Source organism: Danio rerio, chromosome 13, assembly GCF_052040795.2.
Source record: "Danio rerio strain M-AB ecotype USA chromosome 13, GRCz13ab, whole genome shotgun sequence".
Lineage (NCBI taxonomy): Eukaryota > Metazoa > Chordata > Actinopteri > Cypriniformes > Danionidae > Danio > Danio rerio.
The window spans coordinates 5,250,001-5,269,904 of record NC_141033.1 but is presented as its reverse complement, the minus strand read 5'-3'; the positions used below and the strand labels follow the sequence as shown (position 1 = coordinate 5,269,904).

The window sequence follows — 19,904 nt, the reverse complement described above, 5'->3', positions numbered from 1 at the left end:
AATGAGTTCAAGTTTGACAAATATGTTTATCTTATTTAAAATGTATTTTACCTTGAAAAAATGTATTATTTATTATTGTGTTTTATTTCTTTATAGTTTTTTATTTTTACTTTTTTATGGACTTTAAAATGACCAATTGGATATGGGTTTTGTTTTCTTTTATTCTGAAGCTGCTATTTTCACACTTTAACTTAAAAAAAAATGCTTACTTGGCTACTAATTTATTTTACCCTAAAAACATTTTATTTATGAATTATTTTTGATTTTTGATGAACTTTGTTGATGATAACCTTGCATGTCACATGCTGTTTCACTTAAGAAGCCATGATGAATCCTTTGATTCGAACACCCCTATATAGCCACCATATTTATTTAAAAACCATTGGTGGGAAATTACAAATATTTGACATTGGCTGACATTTCTCAGAGTTTGTTCTTACAGCAAATATTATCTGAAGCTCAGAGTCAGCTGTTTTTCAGGAGCAATGATCCATTAAGCAGGTTTTTCTTGCCCTAATCTGGAATTTTCAGGGCTTTGTTGTGGTTATTTTGCTGACTTTTCTTGCCCCAAGCCCCCGATTGAGTTCCTACCCTGTTTGATACACAATTATATTTGTTTTGTTTTGTTTTATTCCGTTTTGTTTTGTTTTGTTTTGTTTTGGTTTGGTTGGTTTGTTTTGGTTCGGTTCCGTTGGTTTAGTTTGGTTTGGTTTGTTTGTTTTTTTGTTTTGTTTTGTTTTGTTTTGTTTTTGTTTCGGTTTGGTTTTGTTTGTTTTGTTTCAGTTTGTTTTGTTTTGTTTCAGTTTGTTTTGTTTCATTTCGTTTTGTTCCATTTTAAGCCCCCCATTAAGTTCCTACCCTGTTTGATAAACAGTTATACTTGTTTTGTTTCATTTAGTTTGTTTTGTTTTGCTTCCTTTAATTTATTTTATTTTTTGTTTTAGTTTATTTGGGTTTTTAGGTTTGCTATTTTTGTACTTAAACTTACTTTTAAGTTTAAGTTGAGTTTAAGTTTAATATAAATTTGTTTATCTTATTTAAATATTCTTTTTGATGGACTTTGTTTACAATAACCGTGTATGTCATACAGTTTCACTTCAGAAGACTTAAATAAATAGCGCACAAAAAGTCATATGTATTCACGCTGAATCCTTTCATTTGATGACACCCTTATACAGTCGCCATATTTATTTAAAAACCATTGGTGGAATATGACAAATATTTGGCATTGGCTGACATTTCTCTGAGTTTCTTTTAGCAAATGCGCATGTTCCTGCAGATGGTCCTGCATGACTCATTGCTCCTCTAAACTGTAGCCTTTGCTTGCTAGCTTTTTTGTTTTGTTTTTCTTTCCGCCTTTATCAGACTCCTCATCAAGATATTCCCCTATCTAACTCTATTAGGCTTGCTGATAAGAACCCACAAAACCGAAGCCTTTTTTCCCCCTCTATAACATTTTCTCCTCTGTCCAACAAATAACCCTGTCACTGCATTCCTGAAACCTACATCTGCCAACACCTTCTCGCTACAATGGCTTCAGTATTTTTTTTTTCGTTCTTTCTTTTTTTGGCATGCCATCATATGGCGGCGTGGGTCGTAATGGTGTGCTGACAGGTTTAGGGTGAGGTAATTTTTTTTTTATACTCCAGATCAGCCCCTGAGGAACCGCGCAGCCCCGTGGCCTTCAGCTTTTAATCAAACCGACTTATTATGAACTAATTGTTGATATAAACGTTTAACGGATTGGACAAATCGCTTTTCCTCTCAGCACATTGTCATTTCTTGACATTCTTTTCAATGCGGCACATTTGGTTTTGATTGCTTGAGCTGTGTGTGTGTGTGTGTGTGTGTGTGTGTGTGTGTGTGTGTGTGTGTGTGTGTGTGTGTGTGTGTGTGTGTGTGTGTGTGTGTGTGTGTGTGTGTGTGTGTGTGTGAGTTCTGTAATGATGCTAAAACACTGGCGGTGTGTGTGAATAAGGCTTGCTCATGCTGTGCAGTGCTTCAGTTCATTATGTGTTAGAAGACTGCATAAAGAAGTCTCTGATTGAAATCCCAGCTGTCCCGTACACACACACGCGCGCGCACACACACATACGATGGAAAATGCAGCAGAGCACAGGTCCGTGGGCTTCCCCTTTGCTCCTCTGCTTTCCTCTATGGTCCTGCTTCGCTCAGGTCAACTTGACCGCCCCGCCTGGACACAACGTCCTGTAAACTGAAAAAATAATGTTTGTTCAAACTACTTTTTTAAAATGAGCTGAAATGACACAATTCTTGAGTTTTTTTGGGACATGGGAAAAAGGATTTACAAAGAAATTTTCTTTTTATTAAACAACTGTATTTGTATTGCTTAAAAGTGATGTTTTGCATACTAATGAAGCATTTTTGCATAAGTAGATGGAGCTGATAGAGATGCAATGGCCTGATTGTCTAAAATTAACTTGAGCTCTGCAGCAAAACTTCCTGCGGGCACAGAATTTACAGTTGAGAATTCTTGTGCTTTTGCTATTGTACAGAGAATTTGTAGAAAAGGGGGATGTATGTATGTATGAAGTCAGGAAATGAAGCGGTTAGCACCCCTGAATGTAACTCATGCCAAGTAAATAAACAAAACTAATGATGGGCTCAAAATCTGTGGAATTCTGTGCGCGTAGATTCAGTGTGGGCCTACTTATAACCACATATATTCCCCCGGTTTCACAAACAAGGTTTAAGGCTAGTCAAGATTAAATTGCATGTTTGAGCTGTCTCAACTCAAAATAACTTGCGGGGAGATGTCTTAAAATATGTCAGTCTCATTTTTTTGTCTCCAGGTGCACACCAGTCATATATTTTTCTATGGTCATTTTATAAATGTGGCTTAAATAGCCTAAATCATCTAAGGCCTAGTCCTGGCTTGATCTAAGCGCTGTTTGTGAAACTGGGCCATAATGTGCTTAATAATTCTACTTTAATACTTTGTGAGTGGTGGATTATTCATTAATAAATTAAATATTTCATAATTTACAGACCATTTGTATTTAGTAGTAGTTGGAGGTTTTTAAGATCATTCAGAATGAGTTAGTAAATGAATAATAAACTTTTGAAATTAACGTTTATCTTATTATTCAGGCATATAGTAATGGTTACTATGTATGTTAATAAATGCTTTATGAACTCAACCTCATCCAGTTTTGTGACCTAAAGTGAGGGCTATTTGTGCTTTATAAATGACTTATAAATGAAAGGCTTGGTATAAAATTAACAATAATCTGTGTAATCTTATCTAAAAAGTAAAATGAAAGTTTAAACATTGGGCTGAATAACATTTATTGCTGAATAACAGGAGTTTCAAAATAGAACATAAAATTGGATAAAACAACATCAATGTAATCATTTAACAGGATGCAATGTTTAAACTGTACAGTAATATTATATTAGATAAGGTTGCAAAAGTGTATTTTTATTTGATACGGTTTTATTTGTGTATCTTCAAATGAATAGAAATGAATAATGTCATTTACAGTATGTTCTTTTTTCCTGTTTAGAATATAACTGAGCCTTTAATTGTCATTTATGAGGGATTTATAAAGCATAAATAGCCCTCACTTTAGATTAAGTCACAAAACAAGATGTAGTTGAGTTATTAAAGCATTATTCATTCATTCATTTTCTTGTCGGCTTAGTCCCTTTATTAATCCGGGGTCGCCACAGCAGAATGAACCGCCAACTTATCCAGCAAGTTTTTACGCAGCGAATGCCCTTCCAGCCGCAACCCATCTCTGGGAAACATCCACACACACATTCACTCACACACTCATACACTACGGACAATTTAGCCTACCCAATTCACCTGTACCGCATGTCATTGGACTGTGGGGAAAACCGGAGCACCCGGAGGAAACCCACGCGAAGGCAGGGAGAACATGCAAACTCCTTACAGAAACACCAACTGAGCCGAGGTTCGAACCAGCGACCTTCTTGCTGTGAGGCGACATCACTACCTACTGTGCCACTGCCTCGCCTAAAGCATTTATTAATATACAAATTAACTATTAATATATGCCTGAATAATAAGAATTCTAAATGTTCATTTGAATAGTTTATTAATCATTTAATAATTCATCTGAATGATCTTTAAAAAAACACCAAATGTGCTTAAATAAATAGTTGGTAAATAATGCAATACTTAATTTAGTAATGAAAAATAAATCATCAACAAAGTATGAAAGAAGAATTATTAAGCACATTATATATCTGGTTATAAGTAGGCCCACACGGAATCTGCGCGCGCAGAATTTCGCAGATTTCTGCCGATTTTTAGAACATCATTAATTCTGTTTATTTACTTGAGTAAATGTGTAAATCTAAATTTATTCAGTTTTTTTTCAGTAATTTATTACTATTTATTTCATATATTAAGGTTTTAGTTATGATACTCGTTGGATACTCCCAAAATAATTCCGTAGAAATCCGCAGATTTTTACCAAAATTCTCCGCAGAAATAGCAAAAAATGTCCGCAGATTCCGTCTGGCCCTAGTTATAAGTCAAGAATACAGCACTTTAACAGGTAATAAATTCATTATTTGCTAATGCTTAATAAATGGTTTAAAGTAAAGTGTTACCAAATATTTTGTTTAATCAACCTAAAATTGTAAAAACCATTGTTAACTTGATGATTTGTCACAAATCAGGGAAATGTGTGGAACCCAGCATTTTTTACACTGCGTACATTCAAAAAACGATGTTTGCTTTTTGTTTAAACTGTTGATTTAAAATGAGCTGAAACAACACTATTATTGAGGGTTTTTGGGGACAACTTAATTCATTCATTTTCTTGTCGGCTTAGTCCCTTTATTAATCCGGGGTCGCCACAGCGGAATGAACCGCCAACTTATCCAGCAATTTTTTACGCAGCGGATGCCCTTCCAGCCACAACCCATCTCTGGGAAACATCCACACATTCACACACACACACACACACACTCATACACTACGGACAATTTAGCCTACCCAATTCACCTGTACCGCATGTCTTTGGACTGTGGGGGAAACCGGAGCACCCAGAAACCCACACGAAGGCAGGAAAAACATGCCAACTCCACACAGAAACATCAACTGAGCCGAGGTTGGAACCAGCGACCCAGCGACCTTCTTGCTGTGAGGCGACAGCACTACCTACTGCGCCACTGCCTCGCCCACAACTTAATTCTTGTATGTTTAATTCACTTAAATTTGTAAAAACTAATGAACTTCTGTGAAGAAAACTAAAACTAATGAATTAATGATGAATTAATGAATTCTTTTAATGTTATCCTGAAACATCGATTGTGTGGAACCCAGCATTTTTTTACAGTGTAGCAACTTCCACCGGCTTTCCATCAGTGGCAGCTAATGGAGATATTTGTTACTGTCTGCTCATCTGGCCTCCATTACATCCCAGTCTTTTTGGCCAAGGCACACTGTTTTTGTTTTGCAGCTTCATTATGCTCTGGTTTTGCCATTTATTTATTTATTTTTTTTTTCTTGAGTGCATTTTCAAGACAGTCCGGGTCTGGAAAAAAAGAGACAGGATTGTTTTCGAAGCTCTCTTCAGTATGACCTTGAAAATAAAGTCCCCCCTAAAATTAGGTCTGTTTGTTTTATAAAGCATAACACAAGCTTGCGTGCTTCGACACGATTGTGAAGGCATGCGCATGCTAGTGTGTAAGCAGAGGCATCGTGCTTATTCAGACACAAATGCTAAAAAACGTTGACAAGATTATTAATACTACACTCACCGGCCATTTTATTAGGTACACCTGTCTTAACTGCTCAACGCAAATTTCTAATCAGCCAATCACATGGCAGCAGCTTAATGCATTTAGGCATGTGGACATAGTGAGGATAATCTGCTGCAGTTCTAACCGAGCATCAGAATGGGGATTTAAGAGACTTCGAACATGGCATGGTGGTTCCAGATGGGCTTTCAGAAACTGCTGATCTACTAGGATTTTCACGCACAACCATCTCTAGGGTTTACAGAGATTGGTCCGAAAAAGAGAAAATATCCAGTGAGCGGCAGTTCTGTGGGTGTTTCCCAGTACTGAGTTGCGGCAGGAAGGGCGCTGCGTAAAACCTGCTGTATAAGTTAGTGGTTCATTCGGCTGTGGCTTTGACTACTGATAAATAAGAGACTAAGCTGAAGTAAATGAATGAAGAAATTCAACTAGGTTTTGAACAAGTGAAGGGTGAGTAAATTGTCATTTTTGGGTGAACTATCCCTTTAAGCATACCTAACGACACAAACAAACATGCAAGATGTAAGCGCATCCTCATGCGCACACACATACACACAAACCCTCTCTCCGGCGCACAGGGACACATTATTCACACACACACGCAAGGTTGCATTCCCCTTCCATCAAGCGAGCCAGTAAAAAGTCTGTGACTATGATCAATGTTTATTGCTCTTGGCACTCCGTCAGAAGTTCCCTTACCTGGATGTGGCTAATTAATCGTGGCAGGCGCAAGAAGTGCAAAGCAGCTCATATATGGAGATGAGATCAGCAGCGAAGCAGAGCAGAGAGCTGAGTTCTCTTCTGACTGCAGATCAGCCGCTGTACCCCCTAAAAAAATATGTTGCAACCTGAATCATGGCCTTACAGGCAGAGCGGGAGATCCCAGGCCAATTACACAAGCTGCAGGCTTCTGCGAGTATGCGTTAACAAATAAACAAACAGCTTTGTGATGATGATGATAAATCACTGGCTCAGTTATAGAAACTGCTTTAAAGAGACTAGCAGAAATAAATGAGAATTCAATTCCAATTGAATTTTATTTCAGTTTCAGAAAGAAAATGTGTTTGAAGGCTGCTCCGGTTTTAGTCCAAAGACATGCGGTACAGGTGAATTGGGTAGGCTAAATTGTCCATAGTGTATAAGTGTGTGTGTGTGGATGAGTGTTTGTGGATGTTTCCCAGAGATGGGTTGCGACTGGAAGGGCATCCGCTGAGTATAAACGTGCTGGATAGGTTGGCAGTTCATTCCGCCTTGGCGACCCCGGATTAATAAAGGGACTAAGCCACCAAGAAAATGAATGAATGAATGTGTTTGAAGGCACTCTTCTGTGAATATGACTCTCTCCGATGCTAACCCATTACATTTTTAAAGGAATAGTTCCCCCAAAATTATGATTTACTCATTTACTCATATAATTTTTAGTTTCTTTCTTCTGTTTAACACGAAAGTAGATATTTTGAAAAATTTTGTAAATTGTTGAAGCTATTTTTTTCCCCTTTGGATGTCAACTACAGTGTCAGAAAAAAGGTTCACGTTGGTACCAATAATGTTCCTTAAGGAACATTTTGTAACTTTTTAAAAGTTGTACTTTACAGAAAAGACATCTTATGATACTGTTCTGTACATTTTATGGTACAATTAAAATGAAGGTACACAATTGTTTTCATAAAAAAGTACATACAGTTGAAGTCAGAATTATTAGCCCCCCTTTGAATTTTTTAAAATGATGTTTAACAGAGCAAGGAAATTTTCACAGTATGTCTGATAATATTTTTTTGTCTGGAGAAAGTCTTGTTCGTTTTAAAGTTTGTTTTATTTCGGCTAGAATAAAAGCAGTTTTTTTTTTTTTAACAGCCATTTTAAGGTCAAAATTATGAGCCACTCATTTTTTTTTCGATAATCTACAGAACAAACCATCGCTATACAATAACAATGCCTAATTACCATAGCCTGCCTAGTTAACTTAATTAACCTAGTTAAGCCTTTAACTCACTTTTTGTCATCATGGCAACGATATAAAATAAATCAGTTATTAGAAATGAGTTATTAAACTATTATGTTTAGAAATGTGTTGAAAAAAGAAATTGAGGAAAAAATAAGCCGTCTGATAATTCAGGGGGCTAATAATTCTGACTTCAACTGTAAGTGTTGGACAACTCCTTATTACAATGAAAATATGAAAATAAATATTATTGGAAAGACAAAGTGAATTTATGAATAATTTCCATATTAAAACATAAATCATCATTTAAAAGCATATGATTAAAGAAACTAATAAGCATTAATTATTAAGATTTATAATACAAAACAACTGCAAAAACAAAACTGTATTGCGAACTAAACATTTATGACATTTTTAATCAAAATTTGGTAAGCAATTTCTGATAAATACATTTTCATTATTGATTGATTTCATTACAGTTGGCATTTCTGTGTTAAGTTTGCATGTTCCCTCCGTGTTGGTGTGGGTTTCCTCCAGGTGCTCCGGTTTCCCCCACAGTCCAAACGCATGCGCTATAGGTGAATAAATTGAACTAAACTTGCTGTAGTGCATGAGAGTGTGTGAACGAGTGTGTATGGCTGTTTCCTAATACTGGATCGCACCGGGAAGGGCATTCGCTGCATAAAACATATGCTGGAATAGTTGGTGGTTCATTCCACTGTGGTTACCACTGATAAATAAGGCACTAGTTTGATTGGATTTAGTTTGATTACCAACCCCTGTACACTGACCATTTTTGAAACAGAAAAAGGAGTGTGTTCTTGGAATAAGCTGGAGACTGCATGACTTTATGTTTAGCTTTATAGGCATGCACACTCCATAGGACCACATTAGAATTTTACCTGGATTTAATGTGAAATTGATTTTTTTTTTCCTCGGCACTGCAGTAAGGATGTAGTTTGTTACTGCGGCGTCTCGGTTCAGATTGACTGAGGTGCTTTCAGCACTCTAATGAGAGTTGTAAATTACCCGTCTTAAAGCGACTCTGCACCATGCAGAAAGAGATGGTATTTTAAAGGGAGAGAAAGAAATGGCCAAGAAATTTATTATTCTTCTGTGATATAAATGAGTGTGACTACTTTCACCTAATGTTAAAAGTAGCTCCGCTGATTTACAGCATGTCATTTCCCAACAAGAAGCAAAAAAGGCTGATAGTAAAACACTTTACGATGCATTATTAAATGGAAAATAATGTGGCGACTTGAAAATGTGTTAGCAGAATATATTCAGAATTGAAAATACATCAAACAGTTTGCCTTCATTGAACAAATGGCAAGATTGTTACCTTAAATTACTTTGTAAAAATATGCAGGGTTCCAACACAAATTGAGTTTGTATATCTTAGAAAATTAGACTAATTAAGACTTTTCGGTCTCATAATGTAGTTATAGCCGATTTCCATTTTCAAACAAAATGCAACGTCCCCACGACATTGGGGTAAAACCTCAATCTGAAGTCATGTTGACGTCCTGTGCCTGCTCGGAAGTTACATTCGGTTTGTTAATTTTTTAGGTAACTAATCGTTTTTTGCAGTGTATCCCTTTAACCTTTATTATTTAAATTTAGATGATTATCTTAATAACTTAAGCCTAATAAAAATTATATGTCTTTGGTGACATTTTATATTGTTTTTTTTGTGGCGTGTTTAAACTGGCTAGTGAGGTGTGCAAAAAAAAAAAAAAGAAAACATCAGTTTTCTCTCGAACAGATAACCGTGACTGTAGAAACAATTTATGACATTGGTTCATGCACATGTCATGGCAGTTTGGAAATCAAATGGCCGATGAATGGCACTAAAAGGTTAATAGCCCTACTTTATTGCGTTTGAAAATAATATTCCTCACTAAACCTAACTGATGGTGTAACAAAAAAAGGAGTAGAGAAAAAATACAATTTGACCTTCTTTTTCTTGTTTTTCCTCAGTTTGGAGCTTACTTGTCGACCCAAACTCTTATCTCTGGAAAGCCATGCTAATGGAGACAAACTATACAAATCATGTAGTAAAGTGTTAATGTGATAACAATATAGTGAAGCTTCATTATTAAGGAAAACAAGAAGGAAATAACGTACAGATCACTATTGTTTACTTTGAATGTGCCACAAATCCGGTTGCTTTTACTTGCTTTTTTCAACCTTGTAGAAGTACGTGTTTAATATGTTTTAAACTCAAAAAAGATGCTTGCTGTTTGTTCAAACCACTTATTTAAAATAAGCAGAAACAACACAATTCTTGACATTTTTGGGACAACTTAATTGTTTGAAGTTCAAACCACATTCATTCATTTATTTTCGGTTTAGTCCCTTTATTAATCTGGGGTCGCCACAGCGAATCAACCGCAAACTTAACCAGCATATTTTTCACACAGAGGATGCCCTTCCAGCTGCAACCCATCTCTGGGAAACATCCATACACACGTACACACTCATACACTACGGACAATTTTGCCTACCCGGTTCACTCGCATGTCTTTGGACTGTAAGGGAAACCAGAGCACCCGGAGGAAACCCTCACAAACGCAGGGAGAACATGCCAACTCAACACCGAAAAGCCAACTGACCCATCCGAGGCTCGGACCAGCGACCTTCTTGCTATGAGGGAACAGCAACAACTACTGCGCCACTGCGTCACCCTTCAGACTACATATACTTGTAAAACTGATAAGTTAAATAAATTCTGTCATGTTGTCTCAACACAAATCTCAGCATTTTTACAGTGTAGTTTGTGTGTATAGTTAGGTATGTACAGTACATGTACAGTATATTTAGTAGTTAATAGTTAGATTACTGCTCCAGTATGTAGGTTTAAAATAGGTCTTACGACCAGTCATGTGTTCATATTTATGATTATGTTAAACTTACTGCTGTCTTTGAACGTGGCATGAGTGTTGGTGCCAGACGGGCTGGTCTGAGTATTTCAGAAACTGCTGATCTACTGGGATTTTCATACACAACCATCTCTAGGGTTTACAGAGAATGAGAAAATCTAGTGAGTGGCAGTTCTGTGGGAGCCAATGCCTTGTTGATGACAGAGGTCAGAGGAGAATGGCCGAACTGGTTCAAGCTGATAGAAAGGCATCAGTAACTCAAATAACTACTTGTTACAGCCAAGGTCTGCAGAAGAGAATCTCTGAATGCACAACATGTTCAACCTTGAGGCAGATGGGCAACAGCAGCAGAAGACCACACCGGGTACCACTCCTGTCAGTTAAGGACAGGAAACTGAGGCTACGATTCACACAGGCTCACCAAAATTGGACAATAGAAGTTTGGAGAAACGTTGCTTGGTCTGATGAGTCTCGATTTCTGCTGCGTCATTCAGATGGTAGGGTCAGAATTTGGCATCAACAACAAGAAAGCATGGATCCATCCTGCCTTGTATCAACCGTTCAGACTGGTGGTGGTGTAATGGTGTGGGGGATATTTTCTTGGCACACCTTGAGCCCATTAGTACCAACTGAGCTTTGTGTCTATGCCATAGCCTATCTGAGTATTGTTGCTGACCAAGTCCATCACTTTATGACCACAGTGTACCCATCTTCTGATGGATAATTCCAGCAGGATAACGCACCATGTCATAAATCATCTCATACTGGTTACTTAAACATGACAATGAGTTCACTGTACTCAAATGGCCTCCACAGTCACCAGAACTCAATCCAATAGAGCACCTTTGGGATGTGGTGGAATGGGAGATTCGTATCATGGATGCCAGCAGACAAATCTGCAGCAACTGTGTGATGCTATCATGTCAACATAAACTAAAATCTCAGAGGAATATTTCCAGTAGCTTGTTGAGTCTACGCCATGAAGGATTCAGACAGTTCTGTAGGCAAAAGGGGCTCCAACCCGGTACTAATAAGTTGTACCTAATAAAGTGGCCCGTGAGTGTGTATGTATGTATGTATGTATATATAAGTAAATTTGTACTTATGTAATTTGTATTAGAAATAATTATAAAACAAGCTTTTCTACAATATAGTCATGCATATATTTATGTACACAAAAATATATACAGTGCACACAAACATTTTTTGTAAATACAAACTTTTATTTTGTATACAAATAACAGCGATTAATCACGATTATTCGTTTGACAGTACTAGTTTAAATAGTGGTGCATGACTGTCAGCGGACGCGCTCCATAGTGATAAATAGATACTGTTTCCCAAATGGAATCTGTACACGCCATTTGAAGCGGAGTGAATCTCTGGATTTTAGGTGCTTGTTTGAACAGACATACACACATAATTAATAATAATAACATCTAAAGATGTTGATCTTGGTGGGGTTTCTAACACAACTAACTTCGTCCTAAATGAGCATAAAAAGTCAGGAAAGCAGCCGAATCCTTTCATCATAACATTAGATGTGCGCATTTTTTAAGTGACACCTGTTATTATATGTAACAAAACGGAAAAAAAATGGAAATAAATATGTGATTCATTATCTGCTCTTTAATCAGAATGTGTACGTTATACAGTGAAGAAACGGCTAATGAGATTTGATAGTGTTGGAATATCTAGCCAATTCCATGCATGTTAAATAAGAAAAGGTCTGGAGAGGGTTTTCTTCAATGCCAAAAATATTAGTAATTTATTAGATACAAATGAATAATTCGATGACAGTGCTCTGGGTTACGTTACCCCAATGCAATACAAGAAATACATTCAAGAGGTGCGCAACTAACAAACATTTCCTGATTCCAGCATACATACACAACTAATATTAACAGTTGGAGTTTGGTGTCACTTATCAGTCATTCTGCAGTCCTTTGGCTCTTTGTAACCCTTAAGCCTGATTTATACTTCTGCGTCAGGTAACCGGCGTAACCCACGGCGCAGGCAACGCGTGTGGCTGTGCATTTATACTTCTGCGCGCTGTCTCTGTCGGTCTGCATTAACACTTCCGAAACGCTAGTTGGCAGTGAGGTGTAAATGTTCCTCTGTGTCGAGTTTCTTCGCTACTTTTTTGCTTTCCTGAACACTTCCGGGATGTACAAGTGGCTCAAACTCGCTCATTTTGAGGCAGGAACCGGCGGACGTGCAACAAATTTAACTATGAGGTAAACACAAAACAAAACTTTCCATCCGGAGCTCCTTCACGGTACTCCACACTTGTAAACAATCGCTCGCGCGGCGTCGCGCCATTCTTGCGCCTCTCGGTCCCGCCCAGACTCGTCAGCGCTACCAAGCCGACCAATCACAGAGCTTACGCTACGCGTCGTTGCGACGTGTAGTTACATTTTTTGAGAGGTGCACGTCAGCGACGGCGATGGCCACGGCGTAGGGCTATGCGTCAGCGCCGTAGCATACGCCGACGTTTGACGCAGAAGTATAAATCAGGCTTTAGACATACTTCCTCTTTCTGCAACCCTTCTCTGCATACCAGAACTGAACAATTACGTGCATCTTTAACATATTTCACAACTTCTACAAGCATCATGACAACTTGTGACATGTCTAGACTTTGTATTAAACAAAGGCCCCCACACTTATTCTTATTCTGCTTTTTCCACTTGTCAGCATGTTCCTTAAAGTATCCAGCACAGTAAAAAAAGAGGAAGTGTGTCTGGTCAATGTGTAATGTAATACAAAAGAGAAAGATTGATTAATCTGTTGTTAGTCTAAAGAGTTTTCTAATAAAATTAAATACACAAAAGTAATAAAAATAAATTCCTTTTTTTCCCCACAATAGCTATTAATTTTATTAAGCTGAACTGTTTGCTAATGTATTTGCTGCTAATGCATACTATTTATTTTTTCTTTTGTAAATAATAATAATAAAACATATCACTGACCATTTAACTGTTTATTTACAATAAAACAGCTCAAAAATGAGCACATTTGTAATTTGGGGATTTTTTAAAAGGGCGGGGGGAGAGGGTTGGTCCTTTATTATGGTGGGCACATGCCTTATTTTCACATCCCAATGTTGACAGGTATGTTTCAGACCCATCATTATATGTGATTTTGCGAATTATGAATCCACATAACCTAGAAAAAACAAGCATGGGAGCAAAACCACCACAACAGTCTACCTTTCCATTGTATGCATAGTATAAATATATTAAAATATATTATGTACACCAATGCCCCGTGGCTGTTATGTAAATGGCATGACTTTTAATTGGCAGCTGTGAACGATAGCACCTGCAAACAACTTGGCGGTTGTTCTCGTGGTCTGGCGGGAGTCTTACTGCGCAATTTAAACAAAGACTGATCATTGAGGCAGAAAAAAAAAAAGAAAAGGGGGGAAAGCGAGGCCTGACAGCACATGATTGATGATTGGTCGGCACCCTAAGCCTGACACCCACCACTCACCCCGTTCTGCATTTACAACAAAGTCACCAGTGTGTCGTCCGCCAATCAATACGCTGCGGCCCGACACTCCAAATCACACGCCGACACATACTGCTGACTAGACACAAGACACGGGAGGGCACATCGTACATGTAGATTAAAAATCTGCCGACGGTAACCTTCGTGCACGCACAAACACTCGCGGTAAGGGCTGAATGCATGTCTGCTCATGCTGAGATCAACCGAGGGGCTAGGAGGACGAAAATAGCCAGCATAATCAAGCTCTCAGGGCTACTGTGTTGTAAACATTTCAATTCTTCTTTTACTTTACCTGCACTTTTTCAGAATGTCTCACACACACACATTACTTTTGCTGCTTGTTCAAACTATTTGTTTAAAGTGAGTTCACAATCCCAATTCTTAAGATTTGAGGGGGTGCAGCTTAATTGTTTTATGTTCAATTGATTTACGTTGTAACAACATGAAGGAATAACGTGTTTCCTAGTGTTTTTTTTTTTTTACATTGCATGAAAAAGTCAAGTCAATGCAAGCCAAGGAGAGTAAGGCCCCGTTTCCACTACTACATTTTAGTTTTAAAAAGTGTTGCTACCGTCACGCCTTCCCTCCACACTACCCCAGAGTTTTCGAGCACCAAAAATGGAGTGTTTTGGAAACTCACGCCATTTTGGTTTTAAAACGCTCATGATCCAGGTCATATTGAGTAGGCCAACACAAAGTACAATCATGCATCCTTTCCCTGAACGTTCAGACTTCACAAGTTTGATATGGAAAACAAACTCCCAAGAACACGTCGGATAAATCTTCAAAGGTAACGGTGTACTTCAAAACGACATTCGTATCACCATCACATCATTAAGTTGATTGAATGTAAAACAATTAAGCTGTCCCGCCAAAACTCAAGAGTTGTGTCGATTCAGCTTATTTTACATTTACATTTACATTTAGTCATTTAGCAGACGCTTTTATCCAAAGCGACTTACAAATGAGGACAAGGAAGCAATTTGCACAACCAAGAGCAACAGTGTATAAGTGCTATAGGCAAGTTTCAGGTCTGTAAAGTCTAAGAAGGGAAGTATTAGTAGTATTAGTATTTTTTATTATTTTTTTTATTTTGGGTACAGTTAGTGTGATATTCAGAGAGGCAATCGCAGATTAGGAAGTGTAGTGGAGACTAAATAGTTGAGTTTTTAGTCGTTTCTTGAAAGTAGCGAGTGACTCTGCTGTTCTGATGCAGTTAGGGAGTTCATTCCACCAACTGGGCAGATTGAGCGTGAGCGTTCGCGAAAGTGATTTCTTCCCTCTTTGGGAAAGAAACTTTAAATAAGTAGTTTGAACAAGCAGCAAAACAATAATTGAGTGTAGTTAATAAATAGCTAAAAATAATTAGTACTTTCTGTGTATTTATATTTTTAGAGTCGCCATGAAAACCAAATTTGTATATGTATATTTGAAGTCAGAATTATTAACCCACCATTTGATTTTTTTTTTTTCTTTGATTACCTAGGATAATTAGGTCAACTAGGCAGGTCAGGGTAATTAGGCAAGTTTTTGTATAATGATGGTTTGTTCGGTAGACTATCGAAAAAAACAAAATTCTAAACGGGCTGATAATAATGTCTTTAAAATGGTGTTTAAAAAGTTAAAAACTGATTTTATTCTAGCTGAAATAAAACAAATAAGACTTTCTCCAGAAAAAAAAAAATATTATCAGATATTAACATCATTTGGGAAATATAAAAAAAAAAAAGAGAGAGAGGGAGAAAAAAGCTAGGCTAAAAAATTCTGACTACAACTATATATATATATATATATATATATATATATATATATATATATATATATATATATATATATATATATATATATATATATATATTCCCTACATTAGTCCACTAATATAGTCCACTTAAAGATTAAGATTGTTCTGTTTTTTTAGTTCTGAAAAAAAGTCTTGAAAACAAAATTCTAGGACAGTGCATATGTTCTTTCTTACTGATCGCTCTGCCCTAAATAACTGATAGACACGCCCTGATGACTAATAAGTTATGAGGGCTAGTCACTTTTTTTTTTTTTTTTTTACAAAATATTTAAGTGCACAGATTGATCGTTTCTAACAAAAATAGAAATAAAAATAAGAAAAGTAACTTTTTATTTCACAGTGAATATATAGAGGTAAATGAACATGAGTGAGTCAAATTGTGGTAAGGGAAGACATTTTGCCTTACCACCTCTGGAACATGTGTGTATATATATATATATATATATATATATATATATATATATATATATATATATATATATATATATATATATATATATATATATATATATATATATATATATATATTCTGTATATGTATATATTCTGTAAATAAATTTTTATTTTATAAAAAAAAAAAATATATATATATATATATATATATATATATATATATATATATATATAACATTTATATATTTAACATTTATAATATATATATATATATATATATATATATATATATATATATATATATATATATATATATATATATATATATGTTATTTTCTTTTTTTTAAACATTTATTTATTAGTAGTTACACTAAATTATGCATAATTATATGCAACTAATTCTTAACCTATAACCCACATTCCAACACTAAATATATAATCAATACATGTGATAAATTAATATTACTCAGTAGTTAAATGAATTTACACTATAAAAACGACACTTTAAATGCTACCAAAATCAGTTACCCTTTATTTTAGTTTTAGTCTAGTTCACATAGTTTGTTGTTATTACTATAGTAAGTACCAAGTATAACAAGGACACTTCAAAACTCTCACTATAAACTTTTCAAGGACAACTCACAGTTTGTTTTTTTTATTTCTTTGTTTTTCTGCTTTTTGTCAGTAGGTGACAATCATAAAATGTCAACCTTGTCATTATTCTGTACAGTAAACAACTCATTGTTGACGACTGCAAATTTGTATATTCAAATTGCCTGCCTAAAATCACATTGTAATTTTGTAACCTTGAGCACAAGACATGTCAAATTAAACTGAGAACTGTCATTCTTTGGCAGCCTTTTTGTCCTATCAAAATGACTGAAAATCCTAATTTGGACAAGAACAGTGAGAAAGAGTGAGAAACTATCAAGTTATTTTGATGCTCAGATTTTTCAGGTTAGACAGGCCATAAACTTTATATTATGGAGGGAAAAGGGATTGCTAAATTCTTCACTTTGTGTCGACATCAGTTATTATTTATGTCATTTGAAGCATAATTCTGACAATGGAGCCGTCTTAAAAATATCATTAGGATAAAAAGATCATGTTTATTGAAGATTCGCTTCCAAACATATGTTAAAACCATTTTTTTTTTTAAAATAGTAATATGCATTGCTAAGAGCTTTAATTGGACAACTTAAAAAGTGATTTTCTCAGCATTTTAAATTTTTATTGATTGATTTATTGATTTGGTATTACTTTTATTTACTTAGTATTACATTTATTTTATTTATTTACTTAAAACTATATTCAATTAATATTTTTTATATATTTTATATTTATTTAATATTTTATTTATTTATTATTTCTTTCATCATTCATTTACTTTTAATTTTATCTAGTTTTATTTAATTAATATCTTATTTTATTTTATATTTATTTTATAAGTTATTTTATATACATTTTTATTTATTTATTCATTAATTTATTTTTAATTTTATCTAGTTTTATTTAATATCTTTGTTTATTTTCTATTTTATTTAATTTATTTATTATTTTAATTATTAATTAACTTTTTATTTTATTTAAATGTATTTGGTTTTGTTTTATATATATATATATATAATAATAATTTTATTTAGTTTTATTTAATTATTATTTTTGTTTACTTTATTTTTATGTTTTATACCTTTAATTTAATTTAATTATTTGTTTCAGATATTGCAATAGTTGCATATTGGCCACATATTCTTCTCTACAAACAAACCACTGCTCTTCTGCAGACCTCGGTTGTTACGAGTGGTTATTTGAGTTACTGTTGCCTTTCTATCAGCTGGAACCAGTCTGGCCATTCTCCTCTGACCTCATCAACAGGGCATTGGCTCCCACAAAACTGCCGCTCACTGGATATTTTTTCTTTTTCAGACCATTCTCTGTAAACCCTAGAGATGGTTGTGTGTGAAAATCAGATCAGCACATGTCTACTTGCCTAAATGTATTGAGTTGCTGCCATATCACTGGTTGATTAGAAATTTGTGTTACCAATCAGTTGGACAGGTGTACCTAATAAAGTGGCCAGTAAGTGAATTTTAATCAATTTATCAGATTTCAACTACATTTTTTAGGTTATACAAAGTTTGACTTAACTTTTTTAGTTTGATTGATGTAAGTTGAGATGAATAGAAAATTTAACTTGATTCAACTTAAAAATTTAAGGCAGCAATAATTTTTTCCCAGTGTGGCTAAAGGAGAGGATGTGTTTTCAGTTAACTCCTGGTCCAGGCACTGATGGAAATACAATCTAGAAGAGATTCAAATCTTTTTTGCAAATGGCCAGATTTGTGATGTGTCCGCGTGTGTCTTTCTGCTAACTGTTATTATCAGTCATAAAACCAGAAGTAGTAATAAGATATGCAATAGTCTCACTGAAATTATTTATTAGGATCATTTTGTCGTTTATCGTTTTGCCATTATCTGCCAAACCACACTAATATTCGTATTTTGGCCATAATTTGCTCTCAGATTGATCTCCGCTGCTGTTCAAGTCCCGCAGCCACTGACTCAAGGACATAGGAATCTAAATCAACAGTGCAGAAAGCCAGCATTCAGCAAAGGACAGACTATTTCTGCAGCAAACATTATTCAGATATTGAAGCTTGAAACTTGCTATTAGCATGTTTTGAGCATTACTTTGCTTGTTTTAGCATGTTACTAGCATTGTTTTAGCATAAATTAACATGTTGCTAGAATTATTTTAGCATGCTTTTACTATAAATTAGCATATAATGTGTCTAGATAGAATTAGCATGTTGTTAGCATTCTAATATTAATTAGAATGTTGGTAGCATGTTTATAGCTAGTATGAAATAGCTTGTTGTTAGTGTCTTTTCTAGTATTAGCATATTCTTTGCATCTTTCATGAATTGACGTTGTTAGCTATATGAATTAGCTTGTTGTTAACCTTCTAGTATAAATTAGCATGTTGTTAGCATTAGAATGTTGATAGCATTTCTAGTATGAATTAGTATGTAGTTAGCATGACTACTATGAATTAGAATGTTGGTAGCATGTTTCTAGTAGGCTATGAATTAGCATGTTGTTGGGGTCTTTTGTATGAATTAGCATGTTCTTAGCATGACAATGTTGTTAAAGTCTTTTTGGTATCTGCATGTTGTTTCTAGAATGAATTGGCATGCCGTTAGCATGACTTCAGTATGAATTAGAATGTTGGTAGCATGTTTCTATAATGAATTAGCATGGTGTTGGTGTCTTTCTAGCATTAGCATGTTTTTAACATCTTTCAAGTATGAGTTAGAATGTTGGTAGCATGTTTCTATTCTGAATTAGCATGTTGTTAGCATGACTAGTGTCAGTTACAATGTTGGTGGCATGTTTCTAGTATGAATTAGCATGTTTTAATATGACTCTAGTATCAATTAGAATGTTGGTAGCATGTTTCTAGTATGAATTAACATGTTGATAGCCTCTTTCTAGAATTTACATGTTAGCATCTTTTTAGTAGCTATGAATTGGCATGTTGTTAGCATGACTAGTATGAATTAGAATGTTGCTAGCATGTTTCTAGTTTGAATTAGCATGTTGTTAACAT

General features: G+C 35.2%; 1 protein-coding gene and 1 long non-coding RNA gene across 2 annotated transcripts in view; one reads left to right on the top strand and one right to left on the bottom strand.

Moving 5' to 3' along the window:
- The window catches only part of meis1b (Meis homeobox 1 b), a 598,746-nt gene that overhangs the window by 324,882 nt on the left and 253,960 nt on the right, over window positions 1-19,904 (top strand). The gene's annotated exons all lie outside the window — the stretch shown is intronic.
- The window catches only part of LOC141377113 (uncharacterized), a 25,004-nt gene continuing 6,051 nt past the window's right edge, over window positions 952-19,904 (bottom strand). Inside the window, exon 3 of the long non-coding RNA XR_015505727.1 lies at window positions 952-2,215. This is a non-coding gene — a long non-coding RNA (uncharacterized LOC141377113). The remainder of the gene's footprint in view (window positions 2,216-19,904) is intronic.